The following is a 12,876-nucleotide window of genomic DNA, read 5'->3' as shown; positions in this document are numbered from 1 at the left end:
CGGATGATGCCGGTGTCCCATACACATGTCATTGTGATGAGCCGATCTTTGTTGTTTTATGCCTTGCACAAGAAATGGTCAATCAATGTAGGCAAGATCATCAACATAGAGTTATACAATTCCATCCGCTCACCGAACATTGGAATATTCTTCCCGTCTATCATTACCGCGCTCTGTATGCAAGCTGGAGCAAAAATCCAAGATGATGAAGAATGGCAGCATCCGATGCAAGATGTGGACCAGTCACTTGTTTCAGATTACAAGAGTTCACATCGCAGGGACAAGAAAGTTTCGGGGCCGGTACCGCTTCGAGCCGCATACAAAAACCAATGCCAAGTCGTCGCCCTGCCACTAAGACGACAAATGAGCTATATGCTTGGGCTCAATACCATAATGAAGTACCTGTAGTGACCCGTATCCATAATTAATGATTAATGAGTAATTAATCAAGTAATCATGTTTGGATTAAGTAAAACGTGATTAAGGAAACTACAAAAGGATTAACGGACTCCAGAAATGGATCCAGGACACTCGAAAATGGCTTAGAGGGTTCCAAGACTCGAGTGGGATCGGAACCACCGATCCAGGATCGGAGCTTCCGATCTTGGTGACATCGGAACCAAATCGGAACCACATCGAAAGCAGGGAGATCAGAACGTTCGATCAGCAATCGGAGCTTCCGATGGTTGTCGGTGACAGGTGTGTGGTTGCATGTGGACCGAATTGACACGTATCAAACGGAGCTTCCGATCGGGAGAATGGAGCTTCCGATCTGCACGTTCGGAGCTTCCGATCAGAAATGGAGCTTCCGATCGATGTCTATAAATATAGGTGCGAGGGTTTCATTTCAAAGCGCACCGAGTTCCTCTCCTTCGCCCACGTGGCTCTATTTAGGGATTTGGGTACTCTTATTTTAGAGTTGGAGTAGGAAACATATTTTAGTATAATCAGACAGTGTCTGACATAGTAGTAGAGTAGTGCTCGTGTAGCGGAGCAGTGCTCGAGACTGTGGAGCTGCAGCAGGGGTGTGCCCCTAGTTGTGGGATAGTCGCCATCCATGGGCTGACGACGGACGCATGTATAGCTATGGTCTACTTAAATTATTTAGGAGTATGAAATAGCTTAGTTAAGGCTTTTAGAGCTTATTGAATGATGCATGGGTATTTTGCATTATAGCATTGATGATAGGCTTGGAACCTAGGGTGGGACTGCTAGGAACTGCCTGTAGTGAGGTACGTAAGTACTGACTGAGATGGCCAGCATGATATATATTGTATGTGTTGCATGAGTATGTGCTACTTGTCTTTACCTTGTTTTTAAGGAGACTGCATCCAGTACGATGTGAGTCTAGACAGTTTCCATCAGTTGAGGCGTTTCTTCCTGAGGATTCGTGTCTGGGGACACTCAGCCCCTGGTTTTGCTGTCACTAGGAGCGACCACGACGGTGGAGCAGACGCTATAGTCGATAGGAGAATATGGGAGCGGCACCGCAGACTAGCTATCTGGCACAGCCCTGCATATTCTTGGCGCACTGAGTTATTGTTTAAAACCTTGTTTTAAATACACTTATGTGCTGCATATATTATATATATCATTGCTTATGTATTGAGCTTAGAGCTCACGTCCAGTCTTTTCTTTGTATCTGGACACCCCATTCGACGGGGCAGGTGTAGGTGCAGGATTGTGCACCAGGAGCTTGGAGTAGCCAGTGACCAATGAAGACAGCAGGATTAGATGTAGGTTTTTGCCCTTTAGGCTTAGTTATTCAATTGGGTTGTATAATCAAATTTATTTAACCGGTTGTATTCTGCCGGTCTGCTTTTATTTAAGTCTTCCGCAGTAATTTCTTTAATGCATGGACAATTATGCTCCTAACTCTGATTAGGTAGTGTATCCGGGTTGGGTCGCTACATTTATTGGTATCAGAGCATATGCATGCAAGAGACTTGGGATATAGTACTAAGACTTTGGATTATCCTTGTAGGATTGGTGAGACCCAAGGATTATTTGGTTCTTCATTGCCAAGGTTTGCGGCATAAGTCTTCGCTATAAGGAAGGCAACAGTGATGAGAACACCGGTAGGAGCATGAATATGCTGACTACAGTTCATCATTTGATGCATTGGGATGCTGATCGAAGAACATATGGATTCCAGTAGGAAAAGACTGGGAGAGAAGAAAGAGAATATCACGTCAGATATCTCTGAGGGCTTTTTGGAACGAATGGTGTGTAATAACCCATGTGGTTCCAGTCCGAAGAAATTCTCCACTCGTATTTGGAGAGATTGTCATTTAACTCATGCAAAACATAGTTTTGCCGTTATGCTTATATCGATGTGTTTGGTAGGCACACGGAAAACTCCATGTTCAAAAGCATGATATGGATACAAGAAGAAAGCTGATGGTAGATCGTGAGCAGAAGATGTTGACGGACATGCACTGACGCAGAGCATAGCTGGTTAGCTAACACGTGCCATTTCTCCGGAGTTCTTTGCGGGAGGACATGTAGAGAGACTTGGACAGGAGTATGCTTGTATCGATGCGCGTGTCTATTAGAAGCTTCATGCTCAAGGAACGAAGACTAGTACGATGATTTAAAAATTGTACTGTTGTAGTTGTAAACAGTATTTCAGTTGTAATGGATCATCAGGAGACGATCGTATCATTCAAGTTATTGGTTGTACATTTTATTGTATTTTTGAAATACTGTATTGTGTTACATGGGATTGTAATAAAGAAATTGTACATAACTTGAAGCAATGATACTTGTTTTGTTTATTCAGTAAATCGTGAATGATTGCATGATTTTGTTAAAGTTGGCTTGGTTTAGTTGATTAGCGTTCAACTATAGTAGCTCATGGGATTTGAGTGGGCCGACTGTGATTGTTTGACTTGTGGTTAGTTTAAGCGCTTTCCTAGGATTGACCTAGTTAGTCAGAGGACTAAGATAGTGCCAGCGGTGAGTGGACTCATCTAGAGGCATTAGGAATATTGTTCGGTTTAGAACATTGGGATTTGTTCTAGGATGTTTCCTTAGAACAGTAGGCTATCTAACCTTCGTTAGGTTGAGACTTGTGATGATGGGTTGTCGTCAGGATGCCAGGTCCAGTATATACCAAGAGTCGTGGACTATGACAATGACTAGACGTGATGGGGCGTGACCCTATGCCAGTGTTACCTGGGAGCTTTTGTGCTTCAGGAGATGGCGGTGGGAAGGCTACTCAGTCTAGGGATTTGGCGACAGTCACGAAGAGGTATGACCTTGGATTAGATATCAGGATTGGTATCGATGGTTCGATATCGTCTGGTACGCCAGAGATATATGTTGAGTTTCTGCTATGGAACCAGTCTTGGAGGGATTTTTTTGAACGTGTGTGTACTATGAGCAGTGGGATCCTATCTTTGAGTTACTGCTAGACGTGTGGATCTAGTAGGTGGATGGATTTCTACCAGCAACGACTAGGGGTTGTCATCAGAGTTGTGGTTAGAATTTTCCTGTGATAGGAATCATCCAAGAACATGGACGGGATACTGTTTTAAGACTTTGACTCGAATGCGAGGACTAATCCATGATGAATGACTTCATCTGCGAGGGATTATATCAGATGTTGAGGATTGTACATGACTATTTAAGATGTGGGGAAGCATGGCCTATGACCGTGAAACCTTGGTGGTTGTCCAGGTGGGTTATTGAGGTAAGCTACCTTAGTCTTGAACTGTTGCACAATCTTAACGAGAGATATAATCAAGATAGTTTCCGAAGATTGTGGAAATATTTGGGATTCTTTAGTTATTCTTCTTGGACTTGACGAGCCGTGGTGTTCATTCTGAATGAACGAGGTAAGGATAGTGAGTCCAGTGGTTGCGCTAAGTACTGTCTGATATTTTCAGAGATTGAGCGTAGGATTTTCCATGGGATGGAAATGGGCTTAGTCTATCTTGATGTTTGCCTTGGGTGAACAAGACAACGATTAGTAGTGCTAAGGTGGCACATGATCTGTGCTAGTGACTACTAGTGGTTATTGGCTAACTCTGTCAGAGTTAGGATGATTAAGTTCAAAATACTAAACAGCAGTTAGTAGTGCTGAAAAGGCGCAGGACTTGTGCCAAGTAAACTAATTATGTACTGTGATCTAACACCATTTGGAAATGATTCCTTGTGGCAGCTAAGTCATGATTATTGACCGGGCCATATAGGTTGGATGATTAGTGGTGGTCTGATCTGATAAGTGCGAGCTTGAGTAGATCGACGAATTCGATTGGTTGAGCCAATCAGGGTTGATCAGGATGTAGCAATTAAGAAATACTTGGGATAGTATTTTGTCGAATAATGCTTATAGGATGAGTACTGAATATCATCTCAGAGAAATCGGAAATTTGAGTTATTTAGTCTCAATGGTCTCCAGAAATGAATCTTCTGGGATTGCTGTAATCGGGAACGATTGCAAGTAGACTTGTATGATCAAGTTAGGTGATAACTTGACAGTGGAAACAAGCAGGAAATTTGTAGTTTCTAGTGTAGTGCTTTCTTGTTAAGAAGGAAACTGATATTGATCCAGTCAATTTCTTGGTGATAGCAATAGGTCAGGAAAGAATCATGTTGTTGTTGCATGTGGGAGTTGTCCATTGAACAACAATAATGAAGATTGTTTATCGGACATTTCGGTTAAGTGTTCCTGCGAGGACATCTGTATGTGTACCGTTATGTTGGATCCGACGAGTAGTTGGAAATGCTAATGAATATTAGCAAGGAGACATTAGTCGTCTGATCTTTGTGACATTAGCTAGGATTTTATTATCGAGATCTAGCAGGATATGTCATTAGTCTTCTAGCGTGTGATGAACGGTGTCTCTAAAATGACAGAGATAGTAGAATTTCGACTAGTAACCAACGAGGTTTGCTTTTGGGATCGAAGATTTCGCAAGATCTTGACGGATCGAATTTGTTCTTTCAAGACAGTAAGTCACATCTATGCAGACTGTTTGTCAAAAATATTGAGTTTTAGCAATGAACGACGAACATAAGCATTTTGTGTGGCGAGTTACTTCAAGCGTAAGTGTTTCCTAGGATCGACTAGGGAATCGACAAATTAGTTCGTTCAGTGCTGAGACTGATGCATTCAGCAAGAGAGCGATTTGACTATCGAGATCCGTTGGGATTTAGTCCCAGGATTAGTGTGTTCAACCTCGGGAGGTTGGTATGAGATGACGATATCATCAGGAACTCCGAGTAAGTTATACCAGGCGCATGTAACTGCCGAGTTTCGCGACGGAACAGGAAGCGTTTTCATATGTCTGTGCACTGTGGAATGTCCCAGTCGAGCATATTGGTGGGAGCTTGCCTTAGTCTTGATGAGCGTGCAGTGATTGCGAGTATGTATAACTATCAGGAGGATTTACATCGATTAGAAATTCATGGGGTGATTAGCCTATGGCTAGGAGATGACTTAACATCATTATGGGCAAGTGATGATAGTTTTCATCAGGAAATATTGATATGTTTTACTAAGAAACATGAACTGTGATTTATATTAGACTGGATGGTCTGAGTTCCCGGTATTGCCTTGGGAAGCTTGTTTTGCTTTGGAATGGCATGGGAAAGATAATCAGTCTATAGAATCATGTTAGGCAGTTATGTTGGATTGTAACTTTGTGTCAACTAGATTCTCTTGAATAGGAATTAGGGTTTTGTAGTGTCAGCACAGTGCTGGGATTATTGTTTCCTGACTGGAAGTGTTGTGATACACTAGTACCAGAGGAGTTCGACTGTCGACCAGTAGCGCAGTAATCTTCAGTGGAAGAATATTAATGCGGTTAAGCATTAATGGAGATTATAGGGAATTCGACAAGAGTCTGAGTGTGTCGGAAGCTATTTCGACCAGACACTCGGCAAGTGTCTATAATATGTTCTCGAGGGTCTACCCTAGATTTCGAGGACGAAATCTTTTAAGGGGGGGAGAATGTAGTGACCCGTATCCGTAATTAACGATTAATGAGTAATTAATCAAGTAATCATGTTTGGATTAAGTAAAACGTGATTAAGGAAACTACAAAAGGATTAACGGACTCCAGAAATGGATCCAGGACAATCGAAAATGGCTTAGAGGGTTCCAAGACTCGAGTGGGATCGGAACCACCGATCCAGGATCGGAGCTTCCGATCTTGGTGACATCGGAACCAAATCGGAACCACATCGGAAGCAGGGAGATTGGAACGTCCGATCAGCAATCGGAGCTTCCGATGGTTGTCGGTGACAGGTGTGTGGTTGCATGTGGACCGAATTGACACGTATCAAACGGAGCTTCCGATCGGGAGAACGGAGCTTCCGATCTGCACGTTCGGAGCTTCCGATCAGGAACGGAGCTTCCGATCGATGTCTATAAATATAGGTGCGAGGGCTTCATTTCAAAGCGCACCGAGTTCCTCTCCTTCGCCCACGTGGCTCTATTTAGGGCTTTGAGTACTCTTATTTTAGAGTTGGAGTAGGAAACATATTTTAGTATATTCAGACAGTGTCTGACATAGTAGTAGAGTAGTGCTCGTGTAGCGGAGCAGTGCTCAAGATTGTGGAGCTGCAGCAGGGGTGTGCCCCTAGTTGCGGGATAGTTGCCATCTGTGGGCTGACGACGGACGCAGGTATAGCTATGGTCTACTTAAATTATTTAGGAGTACGAAATAGCTTAGTTAAGGCTTTTAGATCTTATTGAATGATGCATGGGTATTTTGCATTGTAGCATTGATGATAGGCTTGAAACCTAGGGTGGGACTGCTAGGAACTGCCTGTAGTGAGGTACGTAAGTACTGACTGAGATGGCCAACATGATATATATTGTATGTGTTGCATGAGTATGTGCTACTTGTCTTTACCATGTTTTTACGGCTTTAGCACATGCATGTTTTTACGGAGACTGCATCCAGTACGATGTGAGTCTAGACAGTTTCCATCAGTTGAGGCGTTTCTTCCTGAGGATTCGTGTCTGGGGACACTCAGCCCCTGGTTTTGCTATCTGTTGGAGAACGCGGCGTTCAGATCAATTATGATTGATACCCGGTGCAGCGGAAGTTTAAAATTTTTTGTATGGAACGATTCCATAATGGGTATCAACCTTACGATTAAATTGTGTGTGTAAAAATTAAATAACAATTATAAAATTTTTACCTTTAATCTCGAATCGAGATTTTGGACACCAACAGATTTTTCTGCTCTTGTTGTATATCCCTGGAACTGATGGACGAACTGTTCTTCAATCAGGTCCACGAATAGATATTTAATCCCTCTGATAGATTGCACTAGAAAATCTATCAGAAGTTTCTACGAAGAGATTAACGAATTTGATCCGTTAAACCAGACTGTAATTCAAAATCACAGGCTGGATTTTTCTCGAGTAGACAGGGAGGGGGGCGGCCACACTTGTTAGAAAAATACTTAGGTTTTCGAAAATTGTGACCTTGTTGTGTGTAATTTCTGTACTGCAATAACTTATTTATAATGTAGGCCACTAACAGCTTAGGGCCCATTAGTCATAAGTTCAAGCCCGACAAGCAAAGCCCGCATGTTCAAAAATTAATATAAAATTCATCGTGACTCCGATTGATAAACCGATTTCACCAATGTGCACAGAAACCATTTCTGCACTTTTTAAAGTCAAGATAAATTTTTCTGAATCCGAATTCAGTGATTTCCAAAAAATGGCCATCCCTATGTCATTTTAGGAAATCTTACTCCTCTACTCTTAAATAAGAAGTCCAACTTCTTCGTTCATTAAATTTAACTCTTTAAATTTAACTATCTCAACGGGGATTAAAAATCCATTACACTGTGTGACCCTCAATGGTTCAGGGATACAGCTAGCCGTGGGCTCACAACTCCTTGTGACTCGGAACAAACAATTTCCGACTTGCCCATCGAATCATGGTATGAGCGCCTAGCAACATCGCCCCATGATTCCCTAGGTATCACTGATAGTGCCTACAAGAACTAGTAGATTTTGGTTAGCGTACAGTACGGTTCCTTCATCCAAATATCCCGATCGAATCAACAACCATTGGTATATCGAGAGTCGCTCGAGATTCGATAACTATGCAATACATCTTGAAGATCAAATAGTGACATCGCATGTGCTACTAAGAAACCATTTCTTAAATCACATCATGTACTCTGGCCATAGATTCATCACACTAATATCTCCTCAGATCGCATAGGATATCCACACTCGCAAGTATGTGGTGAATCCTTGACAACAAAGCATCGACTCCTATATGTGTTGTAACTGTACCCAATCCCGACACCTGATGACCCCAATAGAGTCGGTAAACGAGTCAAAGCACAGTACTAGCATATAGAGTCTCAATGATGTCTCAAGTAGTAAGGACTAATGGTGTACAACCAAAACCGCGGACTTTATCCACTCGATAAGTGATAACCACTTGGAAAGTCCGGATAGGGTAGTTCGATCATTCATCATATGAATATCCATTTGCATGCTTCAAACAACTCTATGTTCCTTACCAATGAAACGTGGTACTCTGCATCGCAAATGCTAGTCTCAAACTCGAGCGATCCTTATCCTTATTATCGGACGGCTCAATCGACTAGGAACAGTTTAGAATATACAGTGACTATAAGATGTGTTTCATGATAGACATCTCCATGTTCTACCACATCTTACATACACTATAGTATATTCAAGGTCTTTACCAAAACAACAATAGTATATCACAATATAACAATATGAAGAAAGACAAAGTCATTGCCATTAATAAAAGTGTAAATAATATTAAACAAAAGATTGTTTATACAAAGAGTCATCAAAGCCCTTAGCCACAAGTTGGCTCACCGGGCACCCACTCTTTCAATCTCCCACTTGCCCTATAGCCAACTAGTCATACTACGTAGACCCATTGCTTCGCGATGTTTGTCAAATAATGGTCCTGGCAAAGGTTTAGTAAGTGGATCAACGATATTGTCTGCAGAGGCCACTCTTTCGACAGTGATGTCTCCTCTTTCCACGATCTCCCGGATGATGTGGTATTTCCTCAGTACGTGTTTGGATCTTTGATGAGACCTTGGTTCCTTTGCCTGAGCAACGGCACCCGTGTTGTCACAGTACACCGGGACTGGACCAACAACTTCAGGAATGACGCCCAACTCTTGGACGAAATTCCTCATCCAAACAGCCTCTTTAGCAGCAGCTGATGCTGCAATGTATTCTGCTTCAGTGGTGGAATCCGCTGTGGTGTCTTGCTTGGAACTCTTCCAAGAGACAGCACCGCCATTGAGCATGAACACAAATCCAGAGGTTGACTTTGAGTCATCCACGTCACTTTGGAAGCTAGAGTCGGTATAGCCTTCCAATTTTAGTTCTCTTCCTCCATATACCATGAACATATTCTTAGTCCTTCGTAAGTACTTAAGAATGTCCTTCACGGCTTTCCAATGCATTTGACCGGGATTAGCTTGATATCTGCTCGTGACACTCAGAGCAAATGCTACATCCGGTCTGGTAGATATCATCCCATACATGATACTACCTATGGCTGACGCATATGGTACATGTGTCATTTTCTCTATCTCTTCATCAGTCTTGGGACACATAGACTTGGATAGAGAAACTCCATGACACATGGGTAGATGTCCTCTCTTGGACCCATCCATTGAAAACCGTTTCAATATGGTGTCGATGTAGGTTGATTGAGTGAGTCCTATCATTCTCTTAGATATATCTCTATAGATCTGTATCCCAAGAATATAGGATGCCTCACCCAAATCCTTCATCGAGAATCTACCTGATAACCATATCTTTGTTGACTGCAACATCCCTACATCATTCCCAATGAGTAAGATGTCATCAACATAAAGTACTAAGAATGTCACAGCATCCTTAACTACTTTCTTGTACACGCATGGTTCCTCCGGGTTCTTGATGAAACCAAAATCTTTTATTGTTTCATCAAATTTCTGGTTCCAACTTCTTGATGCTTGTTTTAGACCATAAATTGATCTCTGAAGCTTGCATACCTTATGCTCGCTTCCCATGGATGTGTACCCCTCAGGCTGCTTCATATAGATCTCTTCTTTAATGTTTCCATTAAGAAAAGCAGTCTTCACATCCATTTGCCATATCTCATAGTCATACCATGCAGCTATGGCAATAAGGATTCTTATGGACTTGAACATTGCAACTGGCGAAAAGGTTTCATCCTAGTCAACTCCTTGTCTTTGAGTATAACCTTTTGCCACCAATCGCGCCTTGTAGGTCAATACCTTACCATTAGGCCCAAGCTTTCTCTTGTAGATCCATTTACACCCTATTGGAACAATTCCATCGGGAGGATCTACTAGAGACCAAACTTGGTTTGTATGCATCGAATCTATTTCCGACTGCTTAGCTTCAAGCCATAAATTTGAATCCGCATCAGAAATTGCTTCCTTGAAGTTTTTTGGATCACATCCAACATCGGGTTCATCTTGATCCCCTTCAAGAAGAAGACCATATCGAATAGGAGGTCTAGAAGTCCTCTCGGATCTTCTAGGTATAGGCGTGTCCAGCAATGGTTCCTGAGGTGTAGGATCGTTATTTTGTATTTCGGGTTCTTCTCGAATTTCTTCGAGTTCCATCATCTCGCCTTTCTTATCCAATAAGAACTCCTTCTCCAAGAAGGTGGCATTCCTTGAAACAAACACTTTTGTTTCAGCAGGATAATAGAAATAATATCCGATTGAATTCTTCGGATACCTTACAAAATAACATAAGCTGGATCGACTATCCAACTTATCTCCCACTGTCCGCTTCACGTAAGCAGGACATCCCCAAATCCTCAAGTACGAATACTTAGGAGCTTTGCCATTCCATAACTCGTATGGTATTTTGTCCACTGCTTTAGTGTGGACGTTGTGCAACAACAATACCGCCGTTTCAAGCGCATAGCCCCAAAACGAAGGTGGAAGCTCAGTGAAGCTCATCATGGACCGAACCATGTCCAACAAAGTTCGATTACGACGCTCCGATACACCATTAAGCTGTGGTGTCATAGAAGGAGTCCACTGAGAGAGAATCCCATTCTCTTTTAGATAGTCCAAAAACTCGGTACTCAAGTATTCTCCACCTTGATCCGATCGAAGTGCTTTAATACTTTTACCTAGCTTGTTTTCTACTTCAGCCTTGAATTCTTTGAACTTTTCAAATGCTTCAGACTTATATTTCATTAAATATAAATACTCATACCTTGAATAATTATCAGTAAAGGTAATGAAGTGGGTGTGGCCATATTGAGTCCCAACTCTAAATGGACCACAAACATCTGTATGGATCAAATCCAACAGATTTTGACTACGTTCAGGTTTCCCCTTAAAAGGAGATTTAGTCATTTTTCCTTTTAGGCAGGATTCACAAGTAGGTAGAGAGTTAATATCAGACATATCAAACATGCCCTCTCCCACTAGCTTGTTCATCCTCCTTGAGGAAATATGACCTAGCCTAGCGTGCCAAACGTTTGCCGGGTTTTGGCTATCGATTTTCCTTTTGTTTGTTGTTGCCGGTTTATCAACATAATTTATTGGAACGTCTTTTAGTTTTAAGTTGTATAGATCGTTTTCAAGTTGTCCATTTCCAATTAAACATTCATTCTTGTAAATATTGCAAATCCCATTCACAAAATTGCAAGAATAACCATCTCTATCAAGCATAGAAACAGAAATAATGTTTTTAATCAAATCCGGAACAAATAAAACATCTCTTAAAAGTAACTTAAAACCATTCTGCAAAATTAAATAAACATCTCCCACGGCTTTTGCTTCAACTCTGGAACCATTTCCGAGCCTCAGCTGGGTCTCACCCATCCTAAGCCTGCGACTTCTTGTCATCACCTGCAAATCATTGCAATTGTGAGATCCACATCCGGTATCCAATACCCAAGAAGTAGTATTAAGTGAAACATTTATTTCAATATAGAACATACCCTTCGTAGTTCGCAACTGCTCTAAATATTCCTTGCAGTTACGCTTCCAATGACCGGGCTTCTTGCAGTAATGGCAAACATCCTTGGATTTTTCCATGTTTGAAGCCTTTGTCTTGTACTTCTTCTCGGGTTCGATTTTCTTGGGTGGGGCAGAACGTTTCTTACCCTTTGTACTTGGCCCCTTCTTAGCAGAAGAAGAGGAGCCCACCAAGAAAGCCGGTTTATCCTTCTTTAATGTGGATTCATATGTCACAAGCATATTGACCATCTCTTCAAGGGAGGCCTCTATCTTGTTCATATTGAAATTTACCACAAATCCGTCAAACGAAGAAGGAAGAGACAGAAGTAGTAAGTCCACGTTGAGTTCATGCTCCAACACCAAATCAAGGGTTACCAACTTCTGTATGAGCCAAATCACTCGTACCGCATGATCACGGACCGAAGTCCCTTCACGCATGCGACACGTCATTAGCTCCTTTACAGTAGCGAACCTTTCAGCCCTCGATTGAGCCCAAAAAAGTTCCTTGAGTTGAACGTGAATGTCAGCAGCATTCACGGTGTCCTCAAATCGCCTCTGGAGTTCATCAGACATCGAGGCTTGCATATAGCATTTGGTCTTGATATCATGGTCCCACCATGTATCAAGCTTGGCTAACTCCTCCGGACTTACGTCAGCTGGTGCTTCCTTCGGAGGAGATTTTTCTAACACGTAGAGCATCTTCTCCGAAGTCAAGACAATCTTCAACTTACGGAACCATTCCGTATAGTTTGCGCCAGTCAACTTATTTTGTTCGAGGATCGAGAAAAGTGGATTACGCGAATTCATCGTATGAAATACTGAAAAGAAACAGACAAATATCAGTGATTGTTTAAGCAATTTACTAAGACATAAAATAGGCGAAATTTATTTTATGAATCT

Source organism: Henckelia pumila, chromosome 3, assembly GCF_033568475.1.
Source record: "Henckelia pumila isolate YLH828 chromosome 3, ASM3356847v2, whole genome shotgun sequence".
Classification (NCBI taxonomy): domain Eukaryota; kingdom Viridiplantae; phylum Streptophyta; class Magnoliopsida; order Lamiales; family Gesneriaceae; genus Henckelia; species Henckelia pumila.
Note: the sequence above shows the minus strand (reverse complement) of the source record.